This window comes from Lissotriton vulgaris, chromosome 1_1 (assembly GCF_964263255.1).
Source record: "Lissotriton vulgaris chromosome 1_1, aLisVul1.2, whole genome shotgun sequence".
NCBI lineage: Eukaryota > Metazoa > Chordata > Amphibia > Caudata > Salamandridae > Lissotriton > Lissotriton vulgaris.
The window spans coordinates 2,055,264,157-2,055,280,795 of NC_141685.1; the positions used below are offsets into that span (position 1 = coordinate 2,055,264,157).

At 47.3% G+C, this 16,639-nt stretch overlaps 1 protein-coding gene across 2 annotated transcripts in view; it reads right to left on the minus strand.

Annotated features, from left to right (window-relative positions):
- The window catches only part of PDE3A (phosphodiesterase 3A), a 1,268,538-nt gene that overhangs the window by 3,316 nt on the left and 1,248,583 nt on the right, over positions 1-16,639 (minus strand). The window lies entirely within an intron of this gene.

Here is a 16,639-nt window from a genome sequence, read left to right on the forward strand (position 1 = left end):
CTAAAGTCACAATTTGCTATCTACAAAATTAAGACACTCATTGTCAGCCTGTCCCCAAAAAAGACATAATAGGAAGGTAGAAGGTAACTGGAAATAATGATATCACCTATACATAAACTCGTTTGTGCATTTACAAAAAGATATCTGTCCAGCAGAAACTTAGCTAAGAAATAAAGGAGCATAGAACAACAGACAGGAACCTGGGTTTTGGATCAAGGTCATTTACATAGTGGTAGGAAACACATGCCTTTTTATTGTGTGGGGATACTACTTCGCCTAGAAGAAATGAGTCTTCAGCTTCTGTCTGAATGCCTGGAAGGGTAGAAGCATTTTTGATGTCAGTGGTGAGCTGTTCCTTATTCTGAGACTGTAGATGGGAAAGTACGGTAATCTGTTTTTACATTTCTTGTACATTTGCATCTCCAGCCTTAATGACATCACAGTTCTTGGTATGGAGCTGTTCATCAGAGACAGTTGTTTTTTGGCCAGATGTGAGGAACGATTCAAATGACACCACAAGCATAGGTGATGCAGCTGGTCCTTATGATGGTAGACTTGGAGGGATGGCAAATGTTGCATTGGGTTGGTGTACTTAAATTAACGAGAGGCGTTGCGGTGTGAGTAGGGTTGAGAGGTGGCAGTATGCCACTGACCAGAGCATTGTCTTCATTCACATGTGGGAAAACCATGTCACTGCTCCACTTTTTACAGGAGGAACAGCTGGTACCGAGCACTCATAGTTGTCCTGGCAATGTGAGATCTGATTGGAGGGTAAATGTTAATGATTTTGCCTTGTCTGCCACATGAGGGGTGAATGCATTTAGGTTAATGTCAGAAAGCCAAGGTGGATTTTTGGTAGCAAACAGGAGGAACTTGGTTGAGAAAAGTTGAGTGCCTTAATCATTTTAAAATGTGATGACACCTGCTGTGCATTTTCCATACCTATCTTGGCTAGCAATGGACATTTTATCCACTATCCATCTGGAAATGTATTATGCAACAAGTGAGTCAGCAAACAGTAAAAAACACATTTTCAAATTAGCTTGAGCCAGGTTTTGATTTGCTTAATTTTGTTCGTGAGTTGAGAGTAATTATCATTTTAATAGATTTTTGTGTTGGTAAACGAGGATTAAAGAGGTTCCTTGGATGATGATGAGACAGTAAAATGTCTACTGGGGTGGAGTGAATATGTTATTACAGTTCCTAACTGTGAAACTGTTGTAGGCTTGCGAGGTAAGATGTGAGCCGTGGCATCAACTACCAGAAGTATAGCAGTCACCATGCTGTAATTTGGAAGTCCTGAACAAGGATGTTCTTAAGTATCTGTTAGAACTGGGGGTCTCTAGTTGGCAGAGGTATGTACCACTGCCCAAATAGGGACCCTTGCTTCTAGTCAGGGTAAGAAGGATACACTCTTCAGATAACCCCTACTCACCCCCTTGGTAGCTTTGACACGAGCAGTCAGGCTTATCGAAGGCAATATGCAAAGTATTTGTACCAACACTCACAGTAACACAGTGAAAACACCACAAACAGACTCCACAACAGTTTAGAAAAATAAAGGTATTTAATCTATACTATACAAGACCAAAACGACAAAAATCCAGCATACACAGTTCAAGAATATGGTTTCAAATGAGTTTTTAAGGTTGCGTTAATATAATCCTCAGTTGAGTCACGTTTTGGCAAACAGTACCTTTAGATGCGACAAAAGTTCCAAGTGAAAGCTGTAGCGTTAAAAAGCAAGCGATGCGTCACTCCTGAGACCCTGGGGAGGCGATGCGACAACCCTGCTGTATATAGTGGTCTGTATGGGGAGGGATGAGATACCTTGCGTGGATTCTGGTCCGCAGGTTTCGGTGGAAGCGGCTCCCAAAAGGTACGATGCGACGATCTTCGGGGTGGCGACTATCTCCGGTGCGGTAACGATGCGCGGCTCAGCGGTGATCTTCTCCTCTCGGGGCCCCTCGATGCGATGGCTCTTCGACGACTCTCGCAGCGACGTGATGCAGTCCGCAAGCAAGCGGTGCAACGATCTCACCCAGTGACGACAGGCTCTGTGATGATACTCACAGCGATAGTATTCTTCCAGCACCGGACTGGTGCATCCCACAAACGAAGGATGCGACCACTCTGGCAGCGGCAACAGGCGCTGGCACGATCTCAGCCTTCGCGGTGGTGGGAATTTCCTCGCACTGAGGGGATGCGCTCCGCAAGCGAGGGATGCGTTAAAACTTGTAGAAAGTTCTTTAAATCATGATTTCCAGCTTCCCAACACAGGTACAACTTCCAAAGGCATCACAACTGTCCCAAGCACTCTAAGAAGAACAGAACTCTCTCAGTAGAGTTCAGGGAAGCTAGGAGTGAAGTCCTTTTATTCCTGGGACCTCTTAACAGGAAGTCAGCTCTTCTTCAGGCCCGTGGAGATTCCTTCAAGCAAGGGGACAAAGCACAAAGCAAAGCCCTTCCCCTCTCCTTGGCAGCAAAACAACTGCAGGTCAGTCCAGCAAAGCAATAGCAGGACAGTCTTCCTTCTTCAGACTTCCAGCTTTCTCCTTGGCAAAGGTTCCTTCTTGATTCCAGGATGATCTAATTTTCTGTAGTCTGGGGTTCTGTACTTATACCCCTAAAAGTCTTTGTTCCCTTTTTGCAGGAGGGCTCTGAGCCCGGTCCAAACCCGTTCTGGAGCACTCTGTTTACATGAGTCCTTCTTTCCTTTCACAGTGCAGAGCAGAAACATCAGACGCCCCACAGGAGGTGGAGCCAGCATTGTGGAGGGAAAGCTCAGGCCTGGAGCACTTTGTTGACATGAATCCTTCACTCCTTTCACAGTGCAGGGCAGAGACATCAGACGCACCACAGGGGGTGGAGTCAGCACTGTGGGGGCAGGCACAGTCCTATTCTGGTCCCAGGTGCAATTCCTCCCTCCTATCTAGATGCAGATCTCTCTATTCACCACTGGGCGGACTCATTCTGTCACCTGGAATCCCCCAGTCCTGTCACTCACAAATCAGACATTCAATTCACAAACAACCAAAGGCCCACAGAAAGGTTAGACAAGAAAGCAGTCACTTTCTAAAAGTGCTGTTTTCAAACACAGGATTTAAAAACCATCCTTCCTAAAAGATGTGTTATTAAATTCTGAGTTAAGGGATACTTTTCTATGTTGCTCCTATGGGAAGATATGCAGGTAAACATTATACACAGCATTCCCCATTATAACCTATGGGCAAGATATCCTTTCAATAGTGAAAAACGAAAATGGTTGTAATTCACTACCAGAGCATGTCACCCACACTAGTACATGCTCTATCTTTCACATACACTGCACCCTGCCCAGGGGGGTACCTAGGGCCTTCCATAGGGGTGTCCAATGTGTACAGAAAGGGAAGGGTTAGGCCTGGCCAGTGTGGACACTGGTCAGGTCAGCATGGCAGTTAGCAACTGAACACAGGCACTGCGGTGGCAGTCCTGAGATACCATTTTAGGGTCACTCCTGTGGGTGGCACAATCAGTGCTGCAGGCCCACTAGTAGCATTTGAATCACCAGACCTGGCACACTCAGTGCACTTCACTAGGGACTTCCTGGTAAAACAAATATGCCAATCATGGATATCCAATCACAATAAAAATGTATACAGAGAGCATATGCACTTTAGCACTGAACAGCAGTGGTAAAGAGCCCAGAGTCCTATTGCCAACTACCACAGGTCAGGAAAAATAAAGAAGGAAGAAGCAAAATGTTTGGGGATGACCCTGCAAAAAGGGCCATTTCCACCACAACCCCCTTCCAGCCTAAAGCCAGGGTAGACCAAATGATACCTCAATGGGATTCACTGCTTAAGGCGACAGAACACGGAAACTGGCCCAACCAGCAGGGTACTATTCCTGTTCTACGCCTTCCTGAACCCGGTTGGATCAATCTATCCATACTCTCAGGGTCCACCAAGCCAACCCATGTGGAACCCTTCTCCTCACCTGTGGACACCACCTGTGCAGCACCTAAACTTAACTTGCTCACAGGTGTGTCCCAACAGACAAACAGCAAGCCACAGTGGCCACAGACAGTGGTCAGGGATGGGACCCAGGCCTTATGCCTCTCAGGGCTCTCAAACCCTTGTGGCATCAGAGGGTGGGGGGCAGTAGCCCCCGGTGCTCAGCACCCTTTGTCCACTCTCCCTCCAATCGGGTCAGGTCTGACATCCTGGCACTGACCCACCAATCCCGGACCTGTATTCAGCGGCTGAACAGGGGGCTGGGGTGGGCTTCCTCACACCCGGCCCTCCTCTTCCTTGGGGCTCTATACCCTCCCACCTGGAGCGGTACTCCCTTCTAGAATAGCCAGGGTACCTGTGGCAGGTGTCCTGCACCATTCACCCACCAGTTCAGGGGTTCTGTCCTGCAACTGGCATTCCAGGTCATGGGGGACACTCCGGACCTGGCCCTTCAACCTAGGCTCCAAAGCCTCCAGGTCAGACAACACCTGAACCTGGCTTCCCCACCCAAGGACCAACCCCTGTGGTGGAACACTTGCCTGGCGCATCAGGACTTCACTCACAGATGTGCCCACACTGGTAGACAGTACCCACCTGACCTATACAACAGTGTGGCCCAGTCCACCCCCAGGGTGTGACTCCATCCCCCTTTCCGGGGATCTCTGTCCACCAGGACAACCAGCCACAGGGGCCACTGACATCTGTCAGTGAGGAGAGCCAGGCTGCATGCCTGTCAGGCCTCTCTAACATCTGTGGTGTCAGGGAGAGGGGGCAGTAGCCCAAGGTGCCTGGCACCTTTCCTCCACTCTTCCTCTTGCCAAGTCAGGTAGGGCATCCTGACACTGGCCCATCAGCCCAGGGTCTGTACCCTCAGATTGACCAGAGTTCACAGGTGAGGCTCTCCTCCCCCTACCGCTCCTTCTGGGGTCTTGCCCTCTCCTCCCAGGAGAGTCACCCCCAGAACACACATTTCCTACCAGTTCAGGAGCTCTCTCCAGCAACTGGTCTTCCAACCTAGGGTCTAAACACTCAGGTTGCAATAGGGGCAGAGGTGAAGACTCCCTCCCTCTGTACCCCCTTCCAGAGCACCGCACCCTCCCTACTGGAGGGGTACCTCTGGAAGTCAAACTGGTCAGGACACTGGTTACAAATGTCCTTCCTTCCAGGTCAGGCACATCCTGAACCTGGTAACCCAACCCAGGGACCAATACCTGTGGTTGTGCACTTGCCTGGAACGCCAGGACTTCTGGGAACTCACACAGTTCCCCCCTGAGGGTGACACATGACTCATGTATCCCATGACAGTCTGCCTGGTGCAGATCTCCCGACGCCTGTCCACCTGACAGTGCGTGAAGATCCCCCAAGACAGAAGTGGTGTCACCATGGTCACTCCTGGGAGACTCAGCATTCTGGCTGGGCCCTAACCCCCTGATTGTCCCACTGTGGACTCCTTCCCCCTCTCACCCCTCAGTCTGGACTTCTGTACCCTCCCAAATGGAGCGGCACCGCCAGACACCAGAACACCGGAGCTCTGTTTACAGAGGCTCCAGGTTCTCCTGACACTAGGATATCCTCCTCAAATCGCCTACTAGTACCTTCTAGGCCCCCTACCTGGTGTTCCATTAAGGAACCCTCCAGGCCCTGAGACTGGGTTTCGGGCACTGTGAGACACACCATCCCACACTCACTCCTTCTCCACTGAGACCGGACATGAGCCCCTACCCCCCTCCCACTACACTGGGGCCTAACTGGGCTACACTGAACCTCTTCCACCTCACAGGTCAGGAAGATATCTGGCCTCTCCTTTTGGGATCACTTCCCAATGCCTCTTCAGACTCTCTGAAATCCACCAGGAGGTCTGCCTCCAACGCAAGCTCTCTGGAATCAGAGAACTCACACTCCAACGGGTGTGGACATAGCTCTGGAAAATATGGACTTAAAATATGCTCTCCAACAAAGGAATCACACAGCCCCCACAGTTGTTAACCAAGTAACCGTTTGCCTCACCCTCCAGTGCCTCACACAAGTACCACACACCATTCTCCTGAGATTGGCAAGACAGTGTACTACTGTCTCTGTCAGACAACCCACACTCTTCTGGCTGGTCTTCACACTCACACACCAAGGTTTCTACCATGAGTGAAACCCTCTCCCTGTACCTCTCATCTAGAGTCAGTAGAGCATCCCTCTCATCATTAGGAATATGATCCCCTGTGTCAGTCCCCCAATCTACTTCAGGGACACTGCACACCACTGGAGCTATATCATAAACCTGAACCCCCTAGTGTATGACAACCCCCTCCCTCAAATCAGGCGCCACATCTCTGGGTGTTTGTACCTTTCTCTCGGCACTGGAAACTATAATCTTGCTGCAACCATCTGAGCTGGACTCCACCTCCAACTCAGCAAAGCTCCTCTCTTGAGCAACCCATGTTTCTTCTTCAGCTGAGACACTCATGGCCTCAAGCCTCTCGAGCTCCAAATCAAGCTCCCTCAGTCTCAATTCATGGGCCCAGGTCAATTTTAATTCCTCCAGGGCACAGGCATTCTTCCTCTCCTCCGCCGCCCTTTCTCTCTTCATTTGCTTCAACTTCAATTCAAGCCTCACCATTTCTAACGTTTGATCTCTAGCCATTTGGTTTTCCTCCAACTCCTCTAGGGAAAAACTTTCAGCTGAATGGTTGCTGCCAGCCCTGAGGCTGCTCTGGACACAGGCAGATCCTGTGACCTGAAACCATCCCTTGCTGTATCTTCCTCCACTTCTGCACCATCTGTCTCCCCAGCTTCTTTGGTCTCCCACCAGGCCCTTAAGGCCTTCTGTAGCTCCTCCTTCTTGAAGCGGCGCTTCATGGGGCATCCAAAGCTCCTGCAGAACTGCTTGTGTTGACCTACTTTGTAATCAAATAACATTTCAATATCAAACACCAGTTCTGCAACCTCACTTGCTGGTTTACCATTTAGAGATATGATGCTTGGATTCTTTCAGGGTTACGATCAAAAATAGGACCAAAAAAAAACTCAACCATAGTATGCTGTGGCGTAGTGGTCTGCACTCACTAGTGATGTACACCAGTCACTGTGGGTCTAGTATAAATACAAGTTCAAAATCCCACGATTGACCAACAATGTTAGTTGGCAGAAGTAGATACCACTTTCCGAATAGGGACCCTTGCTTCTAGTCAGGGTAAGAAGGATACACTCTTCAGATAACCCCTGCTCACGCCCTGGTAGTTTCTCACAAGCAGTCAGGCTTATCGAAGGCAATATGCAAAGTATTTGTACCAACACTCACAGTAACACAGTGCAAACACCACAACCTGATTCCACAACAGTTTAGAAAAATAAAGGTATTTAATCTAAACTACACAAGACCAAAATGACAAAAATCCAGCATACACAGTTCAAGAAAATGGTTTCAAATGAGTTCTTAAGGTTGCGTTAAAATAATCCATAGTTGTGTCACGTTTTGGCCAACAGTACCTTTAGATGCGGCAAAAGTTCAAAGTGAAAACTGTAGCGTTGAAAAGCAAGCGATGCATCACTCCTGAGACCCTGGGGAGGCGATGAGACAACCCCGCTGGATGTAGCAGGCGTGTTGCAGTGACTCCGGTCTGTATGGGGAGGGATGCAATACCTTGGGTGGATTCTGGTGCACAGGTTTCGTTGGAAGCGGCACGCAAAAGGTATGATGCAACGATCTTCGGGGCTGCGACGATCTCCGGTGCGGTGACAATGCGTGGCACAGCGGCGATCTTCTCCTCTTGCGGCCCCTCGAAGCGATGGCTCTGCGACGACTCTCGCAGCGATGTGATGCAGTCCGCAAGCAAGCGGTGCAACAATCTCACCCAGTTACTACAGGCTCTGCGAAGATATTCGCAGCGATGGTAATCTTCCCGCACCGGAATGGTGCGTTCCACAAACCAAGGATGCAACAACTTTGGCAGCAGCAACAGGCGCTGCAACGATCTCGGCCTTCACTGCGGCAGGAATTTCCTCGCACTTTCAGGGATGCGCTCCGCAAGCAAGCGATGTGTTAAAACTTGCAGAAAGTTCTTTAAATCTTGGGTTCCAGCTTCCCAACACAGGTACAACTTCCAGAGGCACCACAACTGGTCCAAGCACTCTAGGAAGGACAGAACTCTCTCAGTAGAGTTCAGGGAAGCTGGGAGTGAAGTCCTTTTGTTCCTGGGACTTCTTAACAGGGAGCCAGCTCTTCTTCAGGCCCTTGGAGCTTCCTTCAAGCAAGGGGACACAGCACAAAGTAAAGTCCTTCCCGTCTCCTTGGCAGCAAAACAACTGCAGGTCAGTCCAGCAAAGCAATAGCAGGACAGTCTTCCTTCTTCAGTCTTCCAGCTTTTTCCTTGGCAGAGGTTTCTTCTTAATTCCAGGATGATCTAATTTTCTGTAGTCTGGGGTTCTGTACTTATACCCCTAAAAGTCTTTGTTCCCTTTGTGCAGAAGGGCTTTGAGCCCGGTCCAAACCAGATCTGGAGTACTCTGTTTACATGAGTCCTTCTTTCCATTCACAGTGCAGAGCAGAAACATCAGACGCCCCACAGGAGGTAAAGCCAGCATTGTGGAGGGAAAGCACAGCCCTGGAGCACTTTGTTGACATGATTCCTTCTCTCCTTTCACAGTGCAGGGCAGAGACATCAGACGCACCACAGGGGGTGGAGCCAGCATTGTGGGGGGCAGGCATAGTCCTATTCAGGTCCCAGGTGCAACTCCTCCCTCCCATCTAGATGCAGATCTCTCTATCCACCACTGGGCGGACTCATTCTGTCTCCTGGAATCCCCCAGCCATATCACTCACAAACCAGACAGACAATTCACAAACAACCAAAGGCATACAGAAAGATTAGACAAGAAATCAGTCACTTTCCAAAAGTGCTGTTTTCAAACACAGGATTTAAAAAACATCCTTCCTAAAAGATGTGTTATTAAATTCTGAGTTCAGGGATGCCAGACTTTAGTTTTCTATCTTGCTAATATTGGAAAAAAATACAGGTAAACATTATACACAGCATTCCCCATTATAACCTATGGGCAAGATAGCCTTTCAATAGTGAAAAACGAAAATGACTAATTCACTACCAGAGTATGTCACCCACACTAGTACATGCTCTACTTTTCACATGCACTGCACCCTGCCCATTGGGGTACCTAGGGCCTTCCATAGGGGTGTAATATGTGTACAGAAAGGGAGGGGTTAGGCCTGGCCAGTGTGGACACTGGTCAGGTCAGCATGGCAGTTAGCAACTGAGCCGAGGCACTGCAGTGGCAGGCCTGAGACACCATTTTAGGGCTACTCCTGTGGGTGGCACAATCAGTGCTGCAGGCCTACTAGTAGCATTTGAATCCCCAGCCCTGGCACACTCAGTGCACTTTACTAGAGACTTCCTGGTAAAACAAATATGCCACTCATGGATAACCAATCACAATGACAATTTATACAGAGAGCATATGCACTTTACCACTGAACAGCAGTGGTAAAGTGCCCAGAGTCCTATTGCCAACTACCACAGGTCAGGAAAAAAAAGGAGGAAGAAGCAAAAAGTTTGGGGATAACCCTTCAAAAAGGGACATTTCCAAGTATCAGTCCATCAAAACCTTTGCTTTAGCACAAGGCCATAAAAGCCCCAAAAATAAAATACATTACATCAATACCATAGCCTACATATGGGGCAAAAGAACCTAACAATTAATATAATTATATGATCAAGAAACACATCCTAAATGGAAGATTTCCTCGTGAGTTTAAAAAAAGGAAATAAAATCATCCTAAGAACAGTATATAAAACATCATCTAAAAAGAGATTCATTTAGTATATAGCTAAAGATGTTTAGACTGAAGACAAACATTGCACATCTAAAAAGCACCATTATCATAAATAGCAAGTCAACACTCAGGTTTGTAACATCTCCAATGTCTTGAAGGCATTTTTGCCCCTTGAACATGTAAGCAGTTCAGGGACTAAAACAGTAGGCTGTGTGGCGGACAGCCACGACCCACTTGTAACAGACTGGCACAGACTCAACTTATTGGTCAAGCCAGGAACATCATTACCCATTCATTAACACACAGCTGACCAGATTTTTGGAGGCTAATTGTAATTTTTCCCTGATCCCCCACACTCCCATCAGATATTGTATGAGTACAAATAGCTTCTCAGAGTTTCTTTGTGCGCCCTAACACCATTGTTCTGACAGAGAGTTACAATCCAGTGTCTCCCAAAACATGATTAAAAAACATGACATGTTCCACAGTTTCATGACTGTCTCCACAGGCTGGGCACTGTACGACGGTGATCCCATGACCTCGTCCTCACTTTGCAGTAAAAGTTCTTAAGCATCTTCCAATTTCTAAAGTTTACCCCATTCTTTGAGTGGCTTAACAGACTGCTTGCTTGGATTAATATAGAATAAAGAAACTTCAAATACAGGTTTCGAGAATGTGACTATTCCTTAAGTAAAAAGTGTGATATATTTCCTTGTTCATGAAAGAAATTACCACAATGCTTCTTGGGATCATATGAAATAAAAAGACTCCAAACAATTAGTCTCAGGTCATTGGTTGTCCATTTAAGATAGAAGCAGGATAAGGCTCCTGCACTTATATAACTATAAGAACTGTCACAAAGGCTGTGTGAAAATAAAGGCATCAAATAAAACGAATCAGCAATTATGACTTTGACTAATGAACTACCACTTCATATATGGGCCCCAAAAAGATTCTAAAGATATAGATATCTGCAAAGCCACAGGGGGTAAAATGTCAACTAAATTACTTTAGGGGGCGTGACTTGGCCACAAACAAAGATGGCAGCACATTAGCTAAGCTCCTTAATCAACCCCAAAATCCGTCATCCATTCGAGTCACCAGTGGGCATCTTAGCTTGAAATGATATTCGGAGGGGCATGAAGCTCCCTCTCTTCCCAAATTAAGTCATATGCCTCCAAGTCGAGGGGAACAACCGAGGGTCACGGAGAGCGGCCAACAACGCAATAGTTGTGAGACAAGGCCTGAAGATACAGTGATAAATGACGGACAGACTACTGTGAAGCCGGCCAAACGTCGCCAGCTAATGGCCCAGGAAAAGCGGTGTGTGCGGCGGAATCAAAGGAACAGGCTCACCTGGGCGCAGACTGGCTGGCTGCAGACCCAGTGGAGGTATCATAGATGACTCAGGCCTGGGAGGCCTTCTTCGACAGTGGCTTTGAAGCAGGGTCGAGAAGCGGTGGCCTCGTTGAGCTGCCCAGAGACTGAAGAACAGGTTGATGCAGAGAATTCTTTTTGCACTTGTCTGGGACCCGAAGCCACAGGTACCCAGGACAAGGCGATGCAGCAACAGTGAACGAAGAAATTGGTACGCGGACCAGCCTTATTCTGTCATCCATGGTGGGGCCCTGGTGGTGCGCGGATGCAGTGGAGCCCCCGGCTGGGAGTGGTGAGGAGCCCACATAGATGGAGGCTCACGGAACAGTAAAATGGATCGCGGCGGTCAGTGGAAGCCCTGGTCCCGCAGAAGAGTAGAGCACAGGATTGGATGACGCCGGACCTACCGCAGCAGGCGGGCACACGCAGTGGGGAGATTCATATGGAGGCCAGAAAGGAAGAGGTGGAGTCAGGCCCACCAAGCCGCTGAGAGCCGGGCCCCGGGAGAAGTAAGGGCCTGGCCATAGCCAGGTGAATTATCGAGGAGTGAGGTATCAGAAGAGCCGCTCCTTCCTTGCCCCAGAAGTGACAGAGCAGGCCAAACCACACAGGGGCATAAGAACTCTGGGGAGTGGGAGATCAAGGCCCGATAGGTGAGGGCAGAGGGCAGTTCCTGCTGACCGCAGGCAAAGGAGAACACAAGATTGTGCGGAATCTGGGCCCACATTGTAATGTGGAGTCGAGCAGAGCAACCAGACCAGTGCTGGGATCAACTCACGATTTAGACGGTGGTTGATGGGCAGAAGGAGGACAGTTGAGCCCCCCTCCCAAGCCTCCCATAGCAGAGTGTATGAGTAGGCCCAGACATGGAAATAGCCCCCAGGCAACAGTGAAGATACCTGAGAGGGTGAAACCCCCCAAGTGGTGGTAAGAATACCATGCACATCCCTTTCCCTTACCCCATCCCTCTCCACCCAAGCAAGAGAGGTGAAAGGACACCTTCAGTGAGCAGACAGGGTGGTAATGGTGGAGCCTAAGGGACCGGAGTGCCCCAAACCAACTAAATGGACAACTACGCAGTCCCAAAGCCCGCAGTGATGGCAGAGGGGGCCATGGCCTGGGAGCCCACCATAGGAGCAATTATAGCAGCGATAAACGATGTGAAAGGTACCCTACAGCCCAAAATAAATACTGGGACTGTTGCTGTCACCTTGATTAGGCCAGACCTTCAAAGACTGAGTGGAAAAGTCTCAATGGCTGAGACATAAACTGCCCAACTACAGTCTGTAGCGTTCTAATCTAGGACCCTGATCGATACTGTGACCTTATGCCTCTATTCGGCTATAAATCCATTTATTCCCTATATTGGCATAACCGTTCAAGTGCAATATTCAGAAACTCGTCTCTGGCCTCACACGAACAAAGCCACATTTCAGAATCGCTTCCTCTGCCACTTCCTTTGCAGCCAATTAGTGCAATGACATAGCAGAAGTTACTATCTAAGATTCCTAGATTATCACTCCGAGTTCTTCAACAAGATAAAAACTCAGCACCCTGGGAAATCCCCGCTTGCTATGTTTTGATTAGTAATAGAACTCTAATGAGCACTGATAGACGATCACTTCCTAGTGACATCTTTATTGGCGTCTTATGTCCAAAAACTTACATCAAACAAGGCACCTTTCAGGTATAAATATTACCAATGTTGCCTTAAGCAAACGCTGTTTCGCTGAAGCTGCTAGCTGCCTCAATGCCATCGCTGCTGAAGAAGCTGCTGTTATGCTGATGATACCATAGCTGCTATCGCTACTGCTATCGCTGCTAACTAGCGAACGATGGTGTGGTGAACTTAGGAGCTGAACAGCCGTCCCCTGCAAGAGCCCAGCAGATGCAAGCTGCCCCCGGACGCTGCCCCTCCTCCTCCTCCTCGACGCGCTGAGAGAGACGCTGTCTTTTCTCCTGCAGAGAAATCCAGCTCCGGCGTTTCCAAGCCACTCTTGCGAGTGACTGTGATATCGACCCCCTGAAGGAGATACCAGACCTCCATCATTCTATTCCAGAGGTATGGTGTTGACTAAACCCTTAGAGAGAATTCTTGAAGCAAACCTTGGCAAAACCAACTTAACTTAAAGCTACTTACTTACTCCCCTCCCAAGTATTAGGCGTAGGTCAGGTACACTGGGGTAGGCGTAGTTAGAAGCACCAGTTGAGTATTTTAGCCTAATGTATATATGAATGTATATATGTTTTATTCATTTTAAACCATTGTATGGCTAAGAAACCATATCAATGCTTTTACAGTATTATTTCGCAAAACTCATCTTACTGTGCGTACTTTTTATAATAACAAGTCTTGCAATTGTGGCAATTCATTTCTCTTGTACGAGAAGAAAGACTGTTCAATAAATGTTACCCTTTATTGACAACGCCCGTCTCTCTATTCTCTACATATTGTGAAAGTAAACTGCACAACCACTGACTGAGTAAAATAACTGTCTATTGTTTCACACGACCCTAGAGATTGACTCTTATCTGAGGAGCAAAGTTGTCATGTTGCACGGTTGTTGGAAAACTGAATCCCTTCTTGGCTGTGCCAGGGAAGCTGATCACTTCCTATTCAGTCAAGAAAGTTTCCAGTGACCTCTGAGCTAGTTGGTAACAAACCCAATTAAGTTTAGCATAGTCAGTGGAGGCCTGGAAGATCCGCACTTCTACGTCGATACTACTGTTTATGTTATTCCAATGCGCAGGGCCTATTGGGAAAATAGGAACTACACTACATGGCGCCCAAACGTTTGGTAAGGCGATAAACTAACGCAAGACGTTAGAGTAACTCAGTTGTGCATTTTTCACACAGACCCCTTTCTCTCGTAAATACTCCAATAGACGTCTGGAGTGGGTGAAAGGTTAAAATCCGCCCGAACTCAGTAGGAAGAGATTCCTATGTAAAGCTCTGGTTTATTCAACGTTGAAGGATACAGTGTTCCAAAATATTGTGCACCTAATCTTTGTCTCCTTGGAGACCTGCTCTGCAAACCTTGCATTTATATAATGCCAGGAGAAAACGGAACCACTGGGGCCGCAGCAGATGCGACTCAGCAGGGTCCCGACGATACGGTACCGGGTGCAATAATCATCCCGGCACATTTAAGAAAATCTATAACGTTAAAACTTATAGAAAATGGACTGACCACACAAGGTGGCACAGTCGTCTTCGTGATAGAGGCACACGAATATCGGCAGACAGAGGTATTCCATTCATGGATAAAATTTCCAGCGGCAAACGCCGCAACACACGAGTTCCACTACTATGTAGTAGGAGTTCCACCGGAAGAGTACGCTCCTTTCGAGGAGACTGAAATCCCACTAAAATTCCAAGAGCACCTGCTCTGGTTTAATGGCGCCCTAAAACATAATGATCATATTACCAGGCTCGGTCCACTAGGTAGACCAGGAGCAATGTGGCCGGTTCTAGCCAGCTACACACCACATCCGGACATTGCAAAAATGTCTAGAGAAGAGCTGTTAGTACAGCTAAAAACACTTATAAAAATACATAGGCAATTAGTCCAATATGTAATGCGGACTGCAACAGTCCAACCAGCTGTTAATGTACCACTGCTGACCATCATCAGGGAACACTAATAAAATTACACCACAGAACATACAGTCATGTCTTGGTAAAACACCCATAAAACGGGAACAAATTCCTTTCTGGTTAGCACAAAAAATCACTCAAATAGAGGCAGCATTTCCGGGTACTACCCCTATCGAGAAACACAGAATCTTGACCATCTGCTTTCCTATGGGAATCGCACCACATGTGGAGGACTGTGACACTTGGGGTACAGTCTTTGCTTCCATTTACACAAAAACACATGGTGTTCTGTCTATGGCGGTAATACCAGATGTACTACGACAGATTCAAAATGAATACGGTCCTGAATCTGCTTTAACTCTTGGTATGAAATTACTGAAAGACTTCAAGCAGGTCTCGGCTATATTATTAGCTAACATAAAGGGAGAAGCAGCATCTGTGGCGATCCGCCAGAAGTTGAAGGAAACAGATATAACAGATCAGCCAATTGAGCTTGCCAGAATCATAGAAAAATGCTATGAAGAATTAGGTAGAGACAGCTTGGGTGGAAAACCAGTTAAGCCCCAACTGCTCGAAAATCCTGAAAAATTATTTATTAAAAATAATTCAAACACTCCTAAAAAGAGCTGGGATGGAAATAAACAATCCACTCCCAAGGAAAAAGTTTTCCAGTCCAGAGGAAGGTCTCCTCGACGGAGGGAAAGAACTCCGACTCGAGAACACCATTCTCCCCAGAGGGAGCCCTCTGAAAAAAGATATAACCTTAGAAATAGGGATAATTTGAAAAAGCCTGATAGATATCAAAGTATTGATACACGTCCCTCTCAATCTTTTTCGCAGAAATCGGAAAGAAGAGGACGGTCAGACCCAGGAGAGCACACCAAGTCCAAAGACAAGGAAGCTGCTCAGAGTAAAAAATCTCAATTTCCAAAAAAGAAGGTAGCCAGTATTAGAGTAATCGAACATGCCGAGAATACTGAGGACACAGTTGAAAAACGGGGAGTGGGCACAGACAATGTTAGACAGTGCAGGAGAAATCAGTATAGCCCGCAAGATCTTGATGAGTCATCTGGAGACAGTGGACACGAATGAATACATTCAGGTTGAAACTGCTGACAACAGACTTAGCGAGCCCCATAAGATAAACGAAATAACATTGCGTATAGAGGGTGATAAGACTAGGAAAATAAGGGGTCTATTTTGGGATAAACTCTCAAAAGGCTATGATATTCTGTTAGCTGAAAAAGATTGGCCCCCAGAGTTTGTCAGGGACTGCCCTCGTGGCGAAGAAATGATTATGCCTGCCTTCTCGAATCACATTCCGATTCACAAAAAATATACTTATGCATGGAAATGGGCAGTAGCCCAGGCACCGGCATTATATAAAAATCATGTAGGATGGGATGAGGACTCACCTCCTCACAAAATCCCGTTAAAAAGTGAACCAACTGCCCAGCGGCAGTATCCCATTAAGCAAGAAGCTAAAAAACAAGTCAGGGAGATCTTAGATCAACTTGAATATCAGGGAGTGATTGAAACATGCACCTCTCAAATGAACAATCCTTTGTTTCCTGTCACCAAGCCAGACAATTCATATCGTCTAGTTTTGGACTACAGACACCTTAATGCATGTTGCAAAACATTTGCAGTACAGAACTCGCATAGTGCTGCACTAATGAACAACATAGTTAGGAAAAAATATAAAACGACATTAGACATATCTAATGGTTTCTTTGTCAAAACATTGCACCAGAAAGCAGATACTTGACCACTTTCTCCGTAATGGGGTCTCAGAAAAATTTCTGTAGGCTCCCACAGGGGTTCAAGAACAGCCCAGGACTATTCTCAGCTAGGGTAACAGAGTTACTACAAATATATGATGATGAGGCA